Raw genomic sequence first — 18,953 nt, forward strand, 5'->3', positions numbered from 1 at the left:
GGAGGACAAATTCTGTTACAGCTGTGAGATTCATCCCCCCTGGAGCCATCACTGCATGAACGTCTAGAGGAATAAAGTGCCAGGACCATCTACCAGTGCTGGACCTGCAGTGTCTCTTTGCAGGTGACCAGCACTCTCATTCCCCACTGACCTCTTTCCATGCCCTGGCCGGTGCTCCCCCCCCGGCAGGAATCTCAGCTCCTGCTCTGTTCGGCCTCTCCAGCTTCAGTGACCCGCAGGTGCCGCCACTGTCCACGCCTTCTGTGGGAGATGCTGAAGGGCAGAGAGTTCAACTGACCTCAGCTCCCTAAGCAGTCTCCTCCTGTCTCACCACGTGCTGTCCATGGGCACCCCTGAAATTCTGAACCCAGCCCCTCCTCTGCCAACTCTAGGCTCCAGGTTAGCATACCTCCCAGGAGCAGACCCTGCAAGAAGACTAAGGAAAATGAACGTTCAAGCTCACCCCAAATCTAGCCTGTGGATCTCAGCTCCCAAGTTCCAGCATATCAAATGCCAGTTGTAGCTCCAGGTGCATATTTTGGGAGCATGTGGACACTGATGGTCCCAAGTCTGTTCCTGGTTTGTGACCATGTTCATCATCACAGCAGTAGGTGGGGCGGCCCACACACCCATGTTGCCATCTGAACACTGACTGTCCCTCGCCCCTGCATTGTATGTGCTAAGAGGGAGACCGCTACTGCCCGTCCCGGTCATTGTCCTGCCTCATGTTTACCGGAGGAGCTAAGGTGGTTTCTCCTGTAGCTACTTCTTCACATGGTCACACCCACACGTCCCTCCTGCAGGATGGGCTCGTCCACCCCCGGGTCCTGACAGGCCCTGTGTTCCCCCATCAGACTCATGCAGGAATTAGGATGCTCCGGGGCTGAACCGGAAGGTCTGTGCATGTGGCTTTCCCTGCCGGTCCCAGGGACATGGGTCCCCTGGGTGCAGGTTTGTTCCTCCCCCCAGGCCTGAGTGTGAGTAGGGACATCTGGACATGGGGCAGCCCTGCCCTCTCTCCTCCCTCCTCAATCTCACCCTCTCCTCCCTCCGTGGGGGTGATGGACGGGCAGGTCTGGTGACGGAAGAATTTTTGGAATGTAGTAATATAAAATATTTGCAATACATTGGTGGGAATAATGCCCAGGCTGACAGGGCAGTGGGATATGATGACTTGGGCCCCATCAGCCTTGTCATTATTTAAAGTGAATAGAGTAACTGTGGCACATTCTAAAGTCTAAAATGGAGCTGGAATCTGAAAAATTCCAAGTGTGAGTGTATTCTCCCCTGCAAACGGCTGGGGGCAGATACCTGCAGTCTGGGGGAGGGGAGTTCCTACTGCCTTGTCGAGTCTCTCTCCTGAGGTTGTCCCCATGGCACAGACAGAGGGCGACCCGGACTCTCACTCCATGGTCGGGGCTCATGGGGAGCCTCTGAGCACTCACAGGATGTTCCACCTCGTCCTGCGCCGCCTCATGTACAGAGCAGGGCCTCAGGGCTGGGCTATTTGAGCTCTGGAGCTGGCATCCTGTTGTTGGATGCTGTCCAGATTCCAGTCCTCAGGGACCTTCCTCCAGAGGGAAAGTGTGTTTACTTGACTGTGTTAATTGGAGCGTCCTTCAGTGCATCTCAGCGAGTAATTATCACACTCGGTGTGTAGATATGATGTTGTGTCTGGCTCACGCCTCTATGGACGTGAATAGACAAATCCTCATGTCCAGGTTCCATTCCCCACCTGTCGGGTCAACCATGGTGGGCACCATCAGTCGTGACATTGCCCTGACTCCCTGTCTAGACAGCTGAACGTTGCCCGTCACCCCCAGTGTGCCCTTCACGGAGAGGTCCTGGGGATGGTCATGAGGGGGATGCGGGAAGGCCTGGCAGAGGGAAGAGACATGGAGAGAGGCAGGAGGGAGCCCAGGGAGGGGGAATGGGGTGGAAAGACAATGGACGGCCAGTGGAAGTGAGTGACCACGGGGGGTCACCAGCCCTTTGGGAAGAGAAACTACTCGTCTCTGAAATTGTGTCTCCTGTGGTTCTTTTCCACCCCAGCCCCTGTCCCTGCACTTACATTAGAATTGTCCTTTTGTTGAGATAATTTGCTTTTAATCTTTAGGAAATAGTATTTTAGGGTTTCTTCTCATGGTGACATATACTTAGGTTTGCTGCATGACGATGGTGATGTCACACATGGAAACAGGCATTTATCTGCTTGAGTTTACTCTTCTGTAGGGGTGAGGCAGGACCTGTTTCACTCTGCTGCGTGTGTCTGTCTGCTTCTCCCAGCACCAACTCCTCATTTCCCTGCTCCAGTGCCTGGTCTGTCGTCTCTGTCGTAGAGTCACTGTCCCTCCTGATGAGGGTGGGTTCCTGGGCCCTTGTTATATTCCAGTGTCGGCCTGACTGTTTTTGTCCCAGTGCCATGCTGCTTTAAGAATTAGAGCTTTCTTGTAAGGACTGGAGTCTGCAATGTGCTGCCTCCACCATGCATCCTCATTTTTGTCAGGGTTGTTTTGGCCGTTTGGGGTCTTTGTGGTTCCATGTACATTTGAGCAATTTTTTTAAATTATAAATTTCATTATTATATACCCCATACAATTGTGACCCCCTTATTTTGACCCCAATCGCTCCCATCCCCATCCACCACCCCCCATAGAGTGTCTCTGATTCATAATTGTTTGTTAATTTTGATTTTTACTTTCTTATGGTTATTCATTTTCCTGGTCCCTTATTTAAGTTTTCTGGATTCCTACTATGAGTGAAACCATCCGGTATTTTTTCTTTTTTCTTTCTGGCTTATTTCGCTGAGCATGATCCCTTCCAGTGCCATACATGTTGCTGCAAATTGCATGTGGTTATCTTTTTTGAATGCTGAATAATATTACATGGTGTATATATACCGCATCTTCTTGATTCAGTCATCTATTTTTGGGCATTTGGGTTGTTTCCAAAGCTTAGCTAATGTAAACAGTGCTGCTATAAACATAGGGGTGCAGGTGCTCTTTGGAATTGATGTTTCTGCGTCATTTGGGTAAATACCTGGGAGTGGAATTGCTGGATCATATGGAAGCTCTATGTTTTGTAGGTCCAGAAATCTCCACACAGCTCTCCATAGTGGTTGGACCAGTTTGCACTCCCACCAACAGAGCAGGAGAGTTCCTTTTTCTCCACACCCTCGCCAACATTTGTTGTTGCTAGTTTTTTTTAATATGTGCCATTCACACTGGTGTGAGATGGTATCTCATTGTAGTTTTTGATTTGCATTTCCCTGATTACATGGATTTTGAACATTTTTTCATATGCTTGTTGGCCATTTGCATTTCCTCTTCAGAGAAGTTTCTTTTTAGCTCTTCTGCCCATTTTTTGACTGGATTATTTTCTTTGTTTTTGTTGAGTCTAATCAGCTCTTTGCAGATTTTTTTGATCAATCCTTTATCTTAGTGTTGTGTGCAAAAATGTTCTCCCAATCTGTTGGGTTTCTCTTTGTTTTTGTTATTGTCTCTTTTGATGTGCAGAAGATCTTTAATTTGATGTAGTCCCACCTGTTTGTCTTTGCCTTCACTATCACTGCTTTGGTTGATGTGTCTGTAAAGATGTCTTTGATGTGCATATCCCGTAGTGATTTGCATATATTCCCTTCTATGTATTTTATGGTTTCAGGTCTTATGTCTAGTTCTTTAACCCATTTTGAGTTGGTTTTTGTGCATGGTATGAGGTAGTGGTCAAGCTTCATTCTTTTGCATGCAGCGACCCAGTTTCCCCAGCACCATTTATTGAACAAACTTTCTTTGTTCCAATGCATATTCTTTGCTCCTTTGTCAAAGATTAGTAGACCATAAATCCGTGGGTTTATTTCTGGATTTTCTATTTGATTCCATTGTTACGTGTGTCTGATCTGGTTCCAATACCATGCAGTTTTGATGATTATTGCTTTGTAGTATAGTTTGAAGTCTGCGAGTGTGATGCCTCCATTCCTTTCTCTTTTTTTTTTTTCAGGAGAGCTTTGGCTATTTGGGGTTTTTGGTGATTCCATATGAATTTCATAAAAAAATGTTCTATTTCTTTGAAGAAAGACATTGAGATTTTTATTGGAATAGCATTGAATCTGTAGATTGCTTTTGGTAGGATGGCCATTTTAATAATGTTCATTCTTCCAATCCATGAGCACGGAATATTTTTCCATTTCTTTGTATCCTCTTCTATTTCTTTTAACAGTATTTTATAGTTTTCTTTGTATAGGTCCTTTTACCTCTTTTGTTAGACTTATTCCCAATTATTTTTTTTTGTTTCAATAATAAAAGGGATATTTTGTTTTTTTATTTCTTCTTCAGATTTATTGTTTGTGTATAGGAAGGCTACTGACTTTTGTGAGTTTTTCTATCCTGCCATTTTACTGAACTGATTGATGAGTTGAATTAGTTTTTCTGTGGTGTTTTTGGGGTTCTCTATGTATATTATCATATCATCTGCAAATAGTGATAGTTTGACTTCTTTTCCTATTTGGATTCTTTGTATGTCTTTCTCTTGTCTTATTGCTCTGGCTAGGACTTCCAGTATTATATTGAAAAGCAATGATGAGAGTGGACATACTTGTCTTGTTCCAGATCTTATTGGAAATGCTTTCAGCGTTTCACCATTGAGAATGATACTGGCTATTGGCTTTTCATATATGGTCTTTATGATATTGAGGTATGTTCCTTGTATCCCAAGAATTTCAAGGGCTTTTATCATGAATGGGTGTTGCACTTTGTCGAAAGCTTTCTCAGCATCTATTGATATTATCATATGGTTTTTATATTTATTTTTTGTTGATGTGTTGGATAACGTTGATTGATTTTCAGATGTTGAACCATCCTTGTGTCCCTGGAATGAATCCTACTTGGTCGTGGTGAATTATCTTATAGATACATTGTTGGATTCTGATAGCTAAAATTTTATTGAGGATTTTTGCATCAGTGTTCATTAGGGAGATTGGCCTGTAGTTTTACTTTTTTGTATTGTCCTTGTTCAGTTTTGGTATTAGTGTAATGTTGGCTTCATAGAACATGTTTGGTATTGTCCCTTCCTTCTCAATTTTGTGGAAGGGTTTGTCAAGGATAGGCACTAAATTGTCTCTGAATGTTTGGCAGAATTCATTTGTAAATCCATCAGGTCCTGGGCTTTTGTTTTGGGGAGGTTTTTGATTACCATTTCAATTTCGCTGCTTGTAATTGGTCTGTTTAGGTGTTCTGTTTCTTCTTTATCTAGCTTTGGGTGATTGTAGAGTTGTAGGAATTTGTCCATATCCTCTAGATTGTTGAACTTGTTTCCATTTAACTGTTCATAGTAGTTACTGATTATTCTTTTGACTTCTGCAGTGTCTGTTGTCATTTCTCCTCTTTCATTTATGATCCGGTTTACTTGTGCTTTCTCCCTTTTAGCCTTTGTGAGACTGGCTAGGGGTTTGTCTATTTTTTTTTTTTTTTGAAGAACCAGCTCTTGGTTTCATTGATCTTTTGGATTTTTTTATTGTTTCGATTTTATTTATTTCTGCTTTGTTTTTTTATTATTTCTGTTCTTCTACTAGTTTTGGGTTTTTTTTGTTGTTCTTTTTCTAGATCTTGGAGCTTCCAAATTAGGTTGTTTCTTTGATTTCTTTCTTTTTTCTTGATGTGAGCCTCCTGGCTATATATTTTCCCATTATTACTGCTCATGCTGCATCCCATACATTTAGGAAATTGGTGTCCTCCTTGCCATTCAATTGAAATAATTTTTAAATTTCTTCTTTGATCTCCTCATTAGTCCAGTGTTCTTCCAGTAGTGTGGTTTTCAATCTCCATGAGGTGGGAGAGTTCCTTGCCTTCTTTTTATGTTTTATTTCTAGTTTGATGCCTTCATGGTCAGAAAAGATGGTTGGTATAATTTCAATCTTTGTGTATCTGTTGATGTTTGTCTTGTGTCCCAGTATGTAATCGATCTTGAAGAATGATCCATTTGCACTTGAGAAATCTGATGTGTACACAGAATTTTTGGGGGTTTAGTGTTCTATAGATGTCTGTTAAGCCCAAGTGCTCTAGAACCTTATTTAGAGCTTTAGTGTCATTACTTATTTTTTGTCTTGTTGATCTATCCATTTTTGATAGTGGTGTGATGAAGTCTCCCACTATGTATGTGTTTTCTTTGATGTCTGTTTTCAGAGATGGAATAGTTGACTGATATATTTTGATGTTCCTTCATTTGGCGTATATATGTTAATGAATGTTATTTCTTCTTGAAGTATTGTCCTCTTGATCATAATGTAGTGACTGTTGTGGTCTCTTTTTATCTTTTTGAGTTTGGAATCTATTTAATCTGATATAAGTATAGCTGTTCCTGCTTTCTTTTTTGGTCCATTTGCTTATAGGATTGTTTTCCATCCTTTAACTTTGAGTCTATTTTTATCTTTTGTAGCTAAATGTGTATCCTGGAGACAGCAAAAGGTTGGGTTTTGTTTCTTAATCCATCCTGCGACTCTGTGTCTTTTTTATTGAAGAGTTTAGTCCATTTACATTTAGAGTTAATATTGATATATAAGCATCTGTATTTGCCATTATGTTTGTCTTTCCTTTGATTTTATTTATTTATTCTTTTAATAACTTTTTTTTGGCCAACTTTTTTTTTGGCCTTCTTTCATTGTTATTCGTCGCTCTGAGGTTCTGGCTTCAGGATTCCTTGTAGTATTTTTTGGAGGGGGGTTTAGTCGTAATGAAATTCCAGAGCTTCTGTTTGTCTGGGAAGGTCCTTATTATTTCTTCATAGAGGAAGGAGAGCTTTGCAGGATCGAGTATTCTTCGTTAGCATCTGTTTTCTTGGAATCTGTTGACTATGTCCCTCCACTCTCTCCATGCCTGCAGTGTTTCTTCGGAGAAGTCTGATGTAAGTCTGATTGGTTTTCCTTTGAATGTTTTCTGTTTCTTCCCTCTTGTCAGCGTCATCATTTTTTCCTTGTCCTGGATTCTTGGGAGCTTTACTGTTATGTGTCTTGCTGTATTTTTTCTTTCGTTGTGGAAGTTTGGTGTTCTTCTTGCTTCTTGTATATCAATTTTCAGCTCTTTTTTCATGTTTAGGAAGTTCTCTTCAATTATCTCCTTGAATATTTTCTCTGTTCCTACATATATCTCCTCTCCTTCTAGGATTCATATAACTCTTATATTTCCTTTCCTCATGGAGTCAGATAGTTCCCATTCTTTCTTAAGTCTTTTTCCTTCGTACTTCTCTTTCCTTTTTTATTTCTGTGTCTTCAAGAGTACTTATTTGTTCTTGCATTTCATCTATTCTGCTTTCATTGCTTTTCACAGAGTTCTTTAGTGCCTCCATTAATTATTTGATCTTCTGCATTTCTTTTACTTCCCTCTTTAGGGACTCAATTTCATTCTTCTGTTTGTTGATTATTTTTCCCTTATCATTGTTTTCCTTTATGACTTCTGTCAGTTTTTTAATCATGGCAATTTTAAATTCTCTTTCTGGAAGGCTCAGAAGTTCTTCCGAGTTACTGTCGTTGCAATCTGGGGGGTGGTTTTCTTTTTGTGGTGTGCTTTTTTCCTGAGGAGTTGCTGGGTTGCATATGTTTTTTTTTTTTTTTTTTCTCTTTACTGCTTGTTTTCTAATTTGCCATATGCTTTGGGACATTGTGTTGCTGGTACTGGCCGGCATCTTGGGCGAACTTCCCAGCTCACCTCTGGCTCTTCCAGAAGCCATCTGTCGGTTTCAAGCAGGCTTTACTGAAGAAATGTACTTGTTCTAAAAAGGTGATGCGGGTTCACACTCCTCTGGGTGCCTGGTGGGTTCCTGCTCACCCTCTGGGCTGAGACATGGGCGAAATTCCCAGCTCACCTCTGGCTCCTCCGGGCGCCTTATGTCGTTTTCAAGCAGTCTTTACAGAAAAAAAAAATGTCCCTGTTCTAATGTGGTAATGTGGGGACGCACTCCCTGCACGCCCAGTCTGCCCTGGTGGTGGGTTCTGCTCCTCCTCTGGGCTTGGACTGCAGGGCAAAAGGGGCCTGGAGTGGGCAAACTTTGAGCAATTATTTTTTATATCTTTGGAAAATGTCGTTGAAGTTTTTAATTGGGATTACACTGAATCTGTAAATTGCTTTGGGTCAGATGCACATTTGGTATGTTGATTCTCCCAAGCCAAGGGCAGGGAATATCTTTCCATTTCTCTGTCTTTTCTATTTCTATTGACAATATCTTTCTCTTTTTTAATTAATAAATTTTATTTTTATATTCCTCATACAATTGCAATCCCCCCATTCTGACCCCAATCCCTCCCCTCCCGCCCCCCACCCCCCAAAAAGTGTCTCTGGTTCATAGTTTTTGTTGATTTTGATTTTCACTTTCTTATAGTTATTCATTTTCCTGGTCCCTTATTTAAGTTTTCTAGATCCCTGCTATGAGTATATCTTACTCTTTTCTTTGCATCTTTACCTCCTTTGTTATGTTTACTCCATGGTACTTTATCTCATGATTATATGTGGGATTGTTTTCTTAACTTCTTTTCTAGTTAATTTTGTGCATATAGAAGGCAATTGATTTTTGTGTTTTTTTTTAAAGGTTGGTTTATTTATTAAGTTAACACAAGTTGACAACATTGTGTTTTTTTTTATCTATCTATCTATCTATCTATCTATCTATCTATCTATCTATTTATTGATACAAGCACTGGGTACAGTCAGAAGCACAGGAGGGTGAGAGAACTCACCAGAGCCAGAGCACAGAACAGAACAGGCAGACTGATGAAGTACACTGCTGAGGGGAGCAGCGGTTGGCAGGAGAGGTCTGCACGTCATGAGGGATACTCATTGGCGGCTGGGGATTGAACGGGCACTGCAGAGGCTGTGGGAAGCTTCGCAACTCAGAGCTGAACCACTGTGTCACTGGGGAGGCCTTGTGTGTTGATTTTTTACACTTTCAACTACACTGAAGTGGCTTATTATTTTAATTTGTTTTTTTTTTCCAGTGGAATCTTTTGTTTTCTTAGTGTATATTACATTGTCCACAACAGCTTTAAATGTGCTGAAATGTTCAAATCCATACAACCGAGAGACAGTTAATGTTTTATTATTTAAAAAATTTTAATTATGTTACACAAAACTGAAAAAGTGTAGGCAATGAATAGTCTCAGTATATGTTTATAATAGTCTGATTCATCTTTTTCATTCAATAAGTGTATTGAATTCTCATTATATCCCATAACCTTCTTTTGATATCCCATAACTTTTATTGACCTGTAAACTATGACAGTAACTAGAATTAATATTAAGAATGTTATCTATCATCAGAAAAAATAAACATGCCAATGATTTAAAAGAACAGCAGCAAGTTGTCAACCCAGAAGTTCAAAGATGGAGATGTTGCCATCTTTTAACCATTCCTGGCTGCCTCCTAACTGACAATGTGCCCACATGGGCGTCACCTGGGCTGAAGTCAAGGTCAGCCTGATTAGCACCCTTAGAGCGTAAATGTCTGAGAATGAGTTAAATGTCTGATATCCAGTTGGAACTGCATATTATCATGGAATATTTTTGTGTGAAATTTTCAAACATTGGATGTCACAGATGGGCAAGCAGGGGTCGATGCAGTCAGCAGACAAGAGCTGAGGCCACACAGCAGCCACACACTTGGGCAATTCACTTCCCAATTTTAAATCTTCTTCAAATTCTTAATATCTTTCCATCTACACTAAATGATAGTGTTATTTATGATATGTGAATCCGATGAGATTTCGCGTTTGAACTACTCCACATGGAAACACAAACACTATGAGATCCCATAATAATGTGTCCAAAAGGACATTGTCCTCAAATTCCCAGAAATTCTAGGAAATTAAATATGTGGGGATAAACACACAAGGAAAGTGTGGCTTGATGTTGTGAGCACCCTTCCCCAACTATCTCTGGAAATATTAGAATATTGTGTAGTCCACTAGCTAGTATTTTTTTTTTACCATTATAGCTTTCAAAGTGTCTTTATGGTTTCTTGAAAAAACATACTCACCTTATTTTAGTATTTTTTTTTACTAATTATTCTGCACATGAAATTAACAGTTTTAACAGCCACTGTCTTATTTCTGGTGTCCACTGTGTGCTGTGTTTATGGTAAAAGCCAGTGACATCCACACCAGAGCCTCCAGAGGGGTCTCTACCCCGTCATGTGTGGGTCCTTGTCCACAGAAGGTCATGACCACTCAATTTCCAACTTGGGCCCTCAGGCCTTCCTTATGTGATGAAGGCCTCACTCACCAAGTACAGGGGCCTCTGTCCCATACATAGCCCCCGATCCCACACATGACCATGAGAGTCAGTAACATGAAAAGGGAAGTGCCTTAGAGACTGGACATGCTGCCCCAGTGAGAGAACTTCTGCTGATGACTGAGATGAAACCCAACAATCGCCCCTCGGTCGAGAGCACGGAAATGGAGAACAGAAGACAGATGCTGAAGTTAGGTGACCTTCATTGTACAGAGAATATCAAAGTGCAACTAAGTGTTTAAGTGGAACAATCAATGCTAATTGAGTGAATGAGCAGAAAAATATATGAAGTCATTTTGAATATATTTTAAAAATGAGCATATATATTTAAATTGTAGAATAGAATTATATGAAATTATAAGAATATAAAGGGGACAATAATGTGAAAATTTAAAATACGTGTCTCATAATGGAGTTATGAACTAATCTTCTCTATTACATTTTGGTGAGTCTCCCCTTCATCAGTCTCCCCATGGCCAACTTCATGGCTTGGTTCCTCAGACTGTATATGACGGGATTAAAGGTGGGGGGCAACACAGCATACAAAATAGAAATGACCAGGTCAGGCATGGACGGGGTCACTGAGGTTGGCTTCAGAAAAGCAAATAATGCAGTTGAGAGAAACAGCACCACAACCAGCAGGTGGGGAAGGCAGGTGGAGTAGACCTTGACCTTCCCTTCTCTGGATGGGTTCTTCCTGACAGCAGAGAAGATGTAGACATAGGAAATGAAGATTAATATGAAATAGCAGAAATCCAACACCACAACGATGGCAAGTTTATTGAATACATTTTCTGAGCAGGAAATAGCCAATAACTGGGGGATGTCACAGAAGAACTGGTGGACCACAGTGGACCCACAATAGGACAACAAAAAGATTCAAGCTGTGTGCATCACAGAGATGACACCCCCACCCAGCCAGGACACAGCTGTCAGCTGCACACACCTGTCCCTGTCCATGATGACATCATAGTGCAGGGGGTGGCAGATGGCAGCATAGCGGTCAAGGCTCATCACCGTGAGCAGGTGAAGCTCTGTAGCTCCTGAAACCATCACCATGAAGACCTGGGGGACACAGCCCAGGAAGGAGATGGAGCTGCTGTGCCTCAGAGAGTTGGCAATGGACTTGGGGACCGTGGCTGAGATGAGGCAGAGGTCCAAGAAGGACAGACTTCTCAGCAAGAATTACATGGGGGTGTGGAGGTGCCAGTCCAGGGTGGAGATGAGGATTATGAGCCCATTCCTCAGCAGGGTGCACAGGTAGACCAGGGAGAAGAGCAGCAGGTGCAGGATGTCCATGGCCCCCTGTGTGGGGAACCCCAGGAGGACAAATTCTGTCACAGCTGTGAGATTGGTCTCCCCTGGAGACATCATCTGTGTAAAAACATTGAGATGAATAAAACATGACACCTACAAGGACAGTCACAGGCCTGTCCCAGCGGTCACTCTGAGTCTATGGAGTGAAGCAGCTCCATGTCTCTCGCTCCCTGTTGAGCCTTTTGTGTTAAGCTCCAGAAATGCACCTGTATGACACTGGATCTGGGGTTGGGAAGGAGGGACATTTTGGTGATCATAGGATTCTGCTCTGGTTGACCTCGTAGCCTGACTGACAGACCCTCCCCACTCCCCTAGCCCTGCTCTCCTGGCTCCTGCCCAGGCCCCGGCATCTCCGCCCAGCACACCTCCCAGAGGTTGTCCAGAGCACAGCCCCAGAGGACACGTGAACATGCCCAGCCCCTCCCCACCCTGGAGAGCCTGTCGTGCTCCTCCAGCACAGCCCTGGTCTGTGGAGGCCCCACAGCGATAGGTGTGCTGGGAGATGAGGTGTGCAGGTCCCCGTTTTCCTGCTCCCCAGGATCCGACACTGTCCTGGAACTGAATGATCTGGGTTCGGCATCCCCATGCGGCATGTCCTGACACCTCCTCTGTCAGATTCCTGCCACTGTGGCCTCACTGCTGCCTCCTGGTCCATCCCTTCTTCTCCTCATCTCCCTGCCCCTGACTCCCCACATCCGAGGACCCAGAGACCATGTTTCCCGCAGAGTCTCCTCCTGGGTCACACCTACATGTCCCTCCTGCAGGATGGGCTCGTCCACCCCGAGTCCCTCCCGGCCCTTCTTTCCCCCTCAGACTCATGTGCATCTGTGCAGGGAGGAGGCCGCTCCGGGGCTGAGCCGGATGGTCTTTGTGTGTGGCTGTCCCTGCTGGTCCTAGAGCCCCGGGTCCCCTAGGTGGGGGTTTGTTCCTCCCCCCAGGCCCATGCGTGAATGGGGATGTCTGGACACGGGACACAGCCCTGCCTTCTCTCCTCCTCCCCAACCTCATCCTCTCCCCCCTCTGCAGGGTGGCGGAGGGGCAGTCCCTGGGGAGGCAGGGCAATGTCGGGAATACATTCATGGAAATACTGTGTTGGACAAACATTAAAATAATTTAATAGAACTAGAGGATAAATGAATATACCAGGTCGTCATAGATGGAAACATGTCTTGAGTGATTTAGAATAATATTTGTAATGATTAAATATTTTTTTTCCAGGCAATATTTTTAAGGTCACATAGTAATATCAAACAATTGCAACACGTTGGTGGAAATCTTCCCAATAATATAATAAAATCATGGAAATAAATCAAGATATGCGATGGTCCAAGATGTTGACATCTTTCAAGTGATATGAAACATCTATTTATTGATGACAGAACCTCTGACATTTTCTCTTCCTGTGCAGTATCAGTGATGACCCCTGAGTGGGGGTTTGGGGAAAAACCCAAGTCCATGTCTGTAAAGAGACCTGAGTCCACACCCAACTTCTCTTAGTGCTGGAGCCATGAAATGATCAACGAAGTTGCTGTAACATTTGCAGAATTTATATTTGACTCTTAGGTCTGTTGTAATATATAGGCAAAAGGCACAACGTTCTGACAATAAGTATCGTATTAACTTTCCCCTGGAATTTCTTCATCACAATGTAATTCTGCTAATTGCTGTGCTTTTATAAAGTGCCCACAACTCAGGGTGCTGAATGCTCAAATGCCAGTTATGGAGCATTAATTGTCACATACATCAAAATCTTCTAACATATAAAGGTACTACGAGTCAATCTTTGAACACTTTAAACTCAAGGAGAGAATATTTCCTGTGGTTGAGACTCATCCAGCATGATAAGGCAGTGGGGCACTGAGAAACTTGTGCACCTTCAGAATTTATTGGTTTTCATAATTTATAAAATGAGTGTTTTAATTACCTTGCTTTCTCACATCTAAAATGAAGCTTGCATTCTAAAAACTTTCAAGTCTGAATGATTTCCATTCTGAAAACTGCCTAAGAACCAAATACCTGCAAATTGTGAGGCAATTTCCCACTGCCGTGTTGAGTCTCTCTCCTGAGGTTGTCCCCATGGCAGGACAGAGGGCGTCCCGGCCTCTCACTCCATGGTTGGGGCCCATGGGGAGCCTCTGAGCACTCAGAGGATGTCACACCCTGTCCTGCGCCGCCTCATGGACAGAACAGGGCCTCAGGGCTGGGCTATTTGAGCTCTGGAGCTGGCGTCTGTGTATTGGGCACTGTCCAGATACCAGACCTCAGGGACCCTCCTCCAGAGGGAGAGTGTGTTTACTCAACTGTGTTAATTGGTCATCCTGTAGCACATTCAGTGAGCAATTAGTGCACTGAGAGTGTCAGAAGCAATTTTGTTAGTTTTTACACCTGTGAGGACAGGTCAGTTTTCACTCCTTGCCAGTCTCCATCACCCTGCACTGACCGGCCACGGGGGACCTGGGTGTGGCCCAGCAGACTTCATGCTCTTGCTCTGATACCATCCTGGTTTTTGCTTTTGTTTCCTTATCAGCCTTAAAAGCCGTCCTTCGAAGCCACATGATGTGCCATGTCCAAAGGGACCTGGAAAGTCACCTGCACCCACCACGCGCCAGTTGGGGAGGGTGATGGTGCGGGGTGGAGGCAGGGGCAATGGATGGGGGTAGCGAGGTGGACAGATAAGGGAAAACTCAGCAGATGTGAAGTTTAATGGGTGGAGCCTGGATCTTCTGAAACGTGTGTCTTTGTGTCACTTAAATATTATTTATGAGATTTGTTCCACTCTCGATATCTGTAACTCTGCATTTCCGCTTGTGTAGTTACTATTGTTAAGCATTTTGCCTTTACCTTAATCAACAAGATAGGTTTTGGGCTTCTGTGCATGTCGGCTTTTCCTGGGGTCTTGATCTCATGATCAGAGTGGCTTTTCATGTTGGAAAGTTCTTGGAAAAGACCCTTTTTATTTATGGATTTAAATAGTGTAATATGGTTAGACACAGGCTCACAAAAATTAAAGACATATTTATGTGACAACATTAGCTAGATTCAAGGTGACTGTGTGTGCATGGGTGCGTGGGTGTGCATGTGTACGTGTGTGCACACGCGGGTGTGTGGATGTGCACACGTGCATGCTCTTTGCACTCTCCTTGTGGGGAGGTTGGAGCACGGGTGATAAGTGACCACTGTGGTTCTGCCAAATCCCGCGGCGTGCATGGTGTTATCCACTGAACATCCCAGTGTCTGTTAACACTCATATGTGATGGGTCTCGTGGGCTTGAAGTAGTTCTGCTTATATTTCAACATGAGACAGATTTACAGTAACATTTATGCCAAACTTAGATTAACTTCATTTTCCATCAACTACTGAAGATAATTTCAATACCCTTTCAAAACACACAGTAAAGGAAATGCAGTAGTAAAGTCAAAACTTGATTAATTTCTGAAGAACAGAAGACATGTGCATGGTGGGTTGTGCAGGACCTGGAGCACCCTGGCCTGGGGAGCGGGGCCACATGCCATTCAGTCAGTGCTCCCAGCTTGGGGGACTTTCGTCTTTGGTCAAGTGTTTCTGTAGATCTTGTGTCTGGTTTTCATTGAGTTGCTTGTTTTTTGTTGACTCTTTGTCTGCGTGTTTATATTTCTTGGTTATTAAGCCCTGGTGGGATGGTGGTTTGCAAATAGCTCCCCCCATTCAGTAAGTTGACTTTTTCTTTTGGATGTTGGTGGTGGAGGAATTCTTGCTCTCATCTAATCCTGGGTTTTTGCTTTTGTTTCCTTTGTTGGTGGCTTTGAATCCACACAGACATCTCTGAAGCTGAAGTCAAAGAGTCTATGTTTTCTTCCCTGTATTTTATTGTTTTATATCTTACATTAAAATAATAAGTGAATTTATTAACTTTTGTATATAGTGCGAGATAATGGTCTAGTTTCCTTCTTTTTTTTTTTTTTATAGAGGCATGCTTTATTTATTTGTTTGCTGGTTTGTTTGTTTGCTTTTGTTTATACATGCACTGGGTACAGTCAGAAGCGCGGGAGGGTGAGAGAATTCACCAGAGCCAGAGCGGGGAGCAGAGCAGGCAGAAGGACCGAAGTACACTGCTGAGGGGAGCAGCGGGCGGCAGGAGAGGTCTGCGCACCATGTGGGACCCTCCTCCGGTGGCCGGGGAGCAGCCGGGGATCGAACCGGCCACGGGCAGCTTCGCAACCCAGCGCTCAACCGCTGCGCCACCGGGGAGGCCCTGGTCTAGTTTCCTTCTTTTGCATGTGGTTGTCCAGACTCCCCTGAACCATGTATTGAAGAGACCCCCCCGTTAGTCATCGCTGCAAGAGTTGTGTGTATATATATGTGGGGGGCCTTGTTCCATTGATCCATGTGTAGTTTCCTCCCAACAACGTGGTCTTTTGATTACTATCACTTTGTAGTATGGTTTGAATCAGGAGCATGAAACCTCCATTTTGCTTTTATTGCTCAATTGCTTTGCTAGTCAAGATCTTTTGTGCTTCCTGCAAATGTTAGGGATTTCTTTGTTCTAATTCTGTGAAGAATGCCACTGGGATTTTGATAGGCATTATATGAATTTGTACATTGCTTTATGGATGACCATTTTAAAAATGCTAATTTTTCTGATCCATGAGAAAAGCATGTTTTCCTATTTCTTTGTCCTTTCTAACTTACTTCATTGCTGTCGTAGATCTTGGTGTGTGGGTGTTTAACCCACTGATTAAACTTATCCTAGGTATTTTATTCTTGTTTATGTCATTGTAATGGGCTTGTCTTTATTTCATTTTCAGATAGATTTTGTCTGTGTACAGAAACATAACTGAAATTTTTATAGTGAATTTGTAGCATGCAACTTTGCACTATTTATTATTTTCAATTTGTTGCTTGAGTCATGAGGGTGTGCACGTCTGCCTCCATGTCACCTGTACAAAGGAGCCACTTTACTCCAGTCCAGATACCCTTTGTGTCTCGTACATGCCTGACCCCTCTGCCCGGACCTGCAGCAACAGGTTGAGCAGCACTGGTGAGAGAGGCCACTCAGTCTCCCTCCTGACCGTAGAGGAGGAGCTTTCAGTTTTTTTTTTTTTTTTTTTGCCACCAATGGTGATGTTAGGTATGGATCGTCATTTATGATTTATTTATTGTTAGTACTTGTTTCTTATACCCATTTTATTTAGAAGATTTTTTTTTTTCTGATAAACTGGATGCTGTGTCTGGCCAATTGTCCCTTCTGAATCTATTCAATTAATTTTATGATGTCCCTTCATTTATATTACATTGATTTGACCAGAACCTATGCAAAGTTTAACTCCAAATGGATCACTGGCATTATGTAAAATAGCATAGCATAAACATAGCACTTGGCACAGCCTGAAGTCTAGGTAACCTTGAGTGAGGTGATTCTTTGTAGATACATTTCCAAAAACATGAAGCATGAAAAGGAAAAATGATACCCTGGAGTTCAGGAAAATTAAAAACTTACCTGGGGAGGAAAATAACAAGAGAGGAGGAAAAAGCCATGCTCTGTGAGAAAATACCTACCAAAGATGCACTTGACAAAAGACCTTTATACAAAATAAGCAAATGCTTGTAGGACTCAACAAGAACAGAGATAGTTCTGGGCCTCCCCTGGTGGCACAGCAGTTAAGCGCTGGGGTGCGAGGCTGCCCACAGCCTCTGCAGTGATGGTTCGATGCCAGGCGCCAGCGAGGGTCCCACACACACACCAAAAAAAAAAAAAAAAAAAAAGCAGAGACGGTTCCACCATAGGGGCCGGCAAGCTCACTAGACACTCCACAGAGCAGGTGTCACCCAAGCAGGCTGCTGAAAGCCGTTTCCCCTTGTCCATCACCAAGAGCCGCAGAGGGCATTTGAGATGCCCCCACACACTTGCCCAGAAACCGAACCCCACACACTAATGATGAAAGGAACATCAGGGCCTCTCACATGTCCCCTGTGGGAAGAAGCCCACTGGACACTCATTTATAAGACAGTTTAATGGGGGTCTGAGGAAACTGAAGTGTCTCTCACCTCGTGGTCAAATGTTCACTTACTCTGCATTAACCCAAAGGCGGGAGAAACTTCTGCACTCACACAAAGCTTCACATGTGTTTACGGTAACTTCATTCTTCTTGCCAAAATTTGGAAGGAAGCGAGTCACACCTCAGAATGGATAAATGGTGGCCGGACATGCAGACGATGGCTGTCACCCAATGAGAGCAGAGGGAGCTCCCTGCCTAAGAAGGAAGTGAAGGAAGCTGAGCTGGACTCTGCGAAGTAGAGGAAGTCAAACTGAAAAGTGGGACCTGTCCATTTCCATGGTGTTCTGGAAAGACCTGAAATATGGAGACAGGGAGTAGATCAGTGGTCTGCATGGCGAGAGGGTGACAGCGGCAGGGTGCATGTGGTCGGGGGACTGGTGAGGAGCACTGGGTGCTGTGATGATGATGAGTGTCTGGCGCAATACATTGGCCCAAACCGACAGAATGCAAAACACCGAGGGGGAAGAACGAGAGTGAGCCATGGGCTGGATTCCATTACGAGGTGCCAAAGTGGACACATCCTTGGTTAAAACTGCAAGATTCTGAAATTCATGCTGTTTTGGGAGGGAGACGGTGCATTTGTGAGTTGAAGAGAGTATGGAAAACCTGCATCTCCCTCGCACTATTTTTGTTTAGAAAGTACTGCAAATATCCATGTCTTGGAAAACAAATATTTGAATTAAAATATTAAGAAATATTGGAAATAGAGCTGTACAAGGTAACTATTATTGTAAGGAAGAAGTAGAGTTTTCACATTTTGGTGAGTAACCCCTTGAACAGCATGGCCACCGCCGACTTCATGGCATGGTTCCTCAGACTGTATATGACGGGATTAAAGGTGGGGGACACCACCGTGTAGAACATAGAAATGACCAGGTCAGATGTGGATGGAGTCCCTGAAGTCAGCTTCAGGTAAGAAAAGCATGCAGTGGAGAGAAACAGCACCACAACCAGCAGGTGGGGCAGGCACGTGGAATAGACTTTGGCCTTCCCTTCTGTGGATGGGAGCTTCCTGACAGCAGAGAAGATGTGGACATAGGAAATGACGATGAAAATAAAAGAGCAGATACTCAACACCACACTAATGAGAATGGGGACCAGATTGCTCATTACATTTCCTTAGCAGGAAATAGCCAGTAACTGGGGGACGTCACAGAAGAACTGGTGGTCCATGTTGGACCCACAGTAGGACAAGGAGAAGATTCTAGATGTGAACATCACAGCATAGAGACCCCCACCCAGCCAGGACACAGCTGTCAGCTGCACACACCTGTCCCTGCTCATGATGACATCATAGTGCAGGGGGTGGCAGATGGCAGCATAGCGCTCAAG

Source organism: Talpa europaea (assembly GCF_964194135.1).
Source record: "Talpa europaea genome assembly, chromosome: 8".
Classification (NCBI taxonomy): Eukaryota; Metazoa; Chordata; class Mammalia; order Eulipotyphla; family Talpidae; genus Talpa; species Talpa europaea.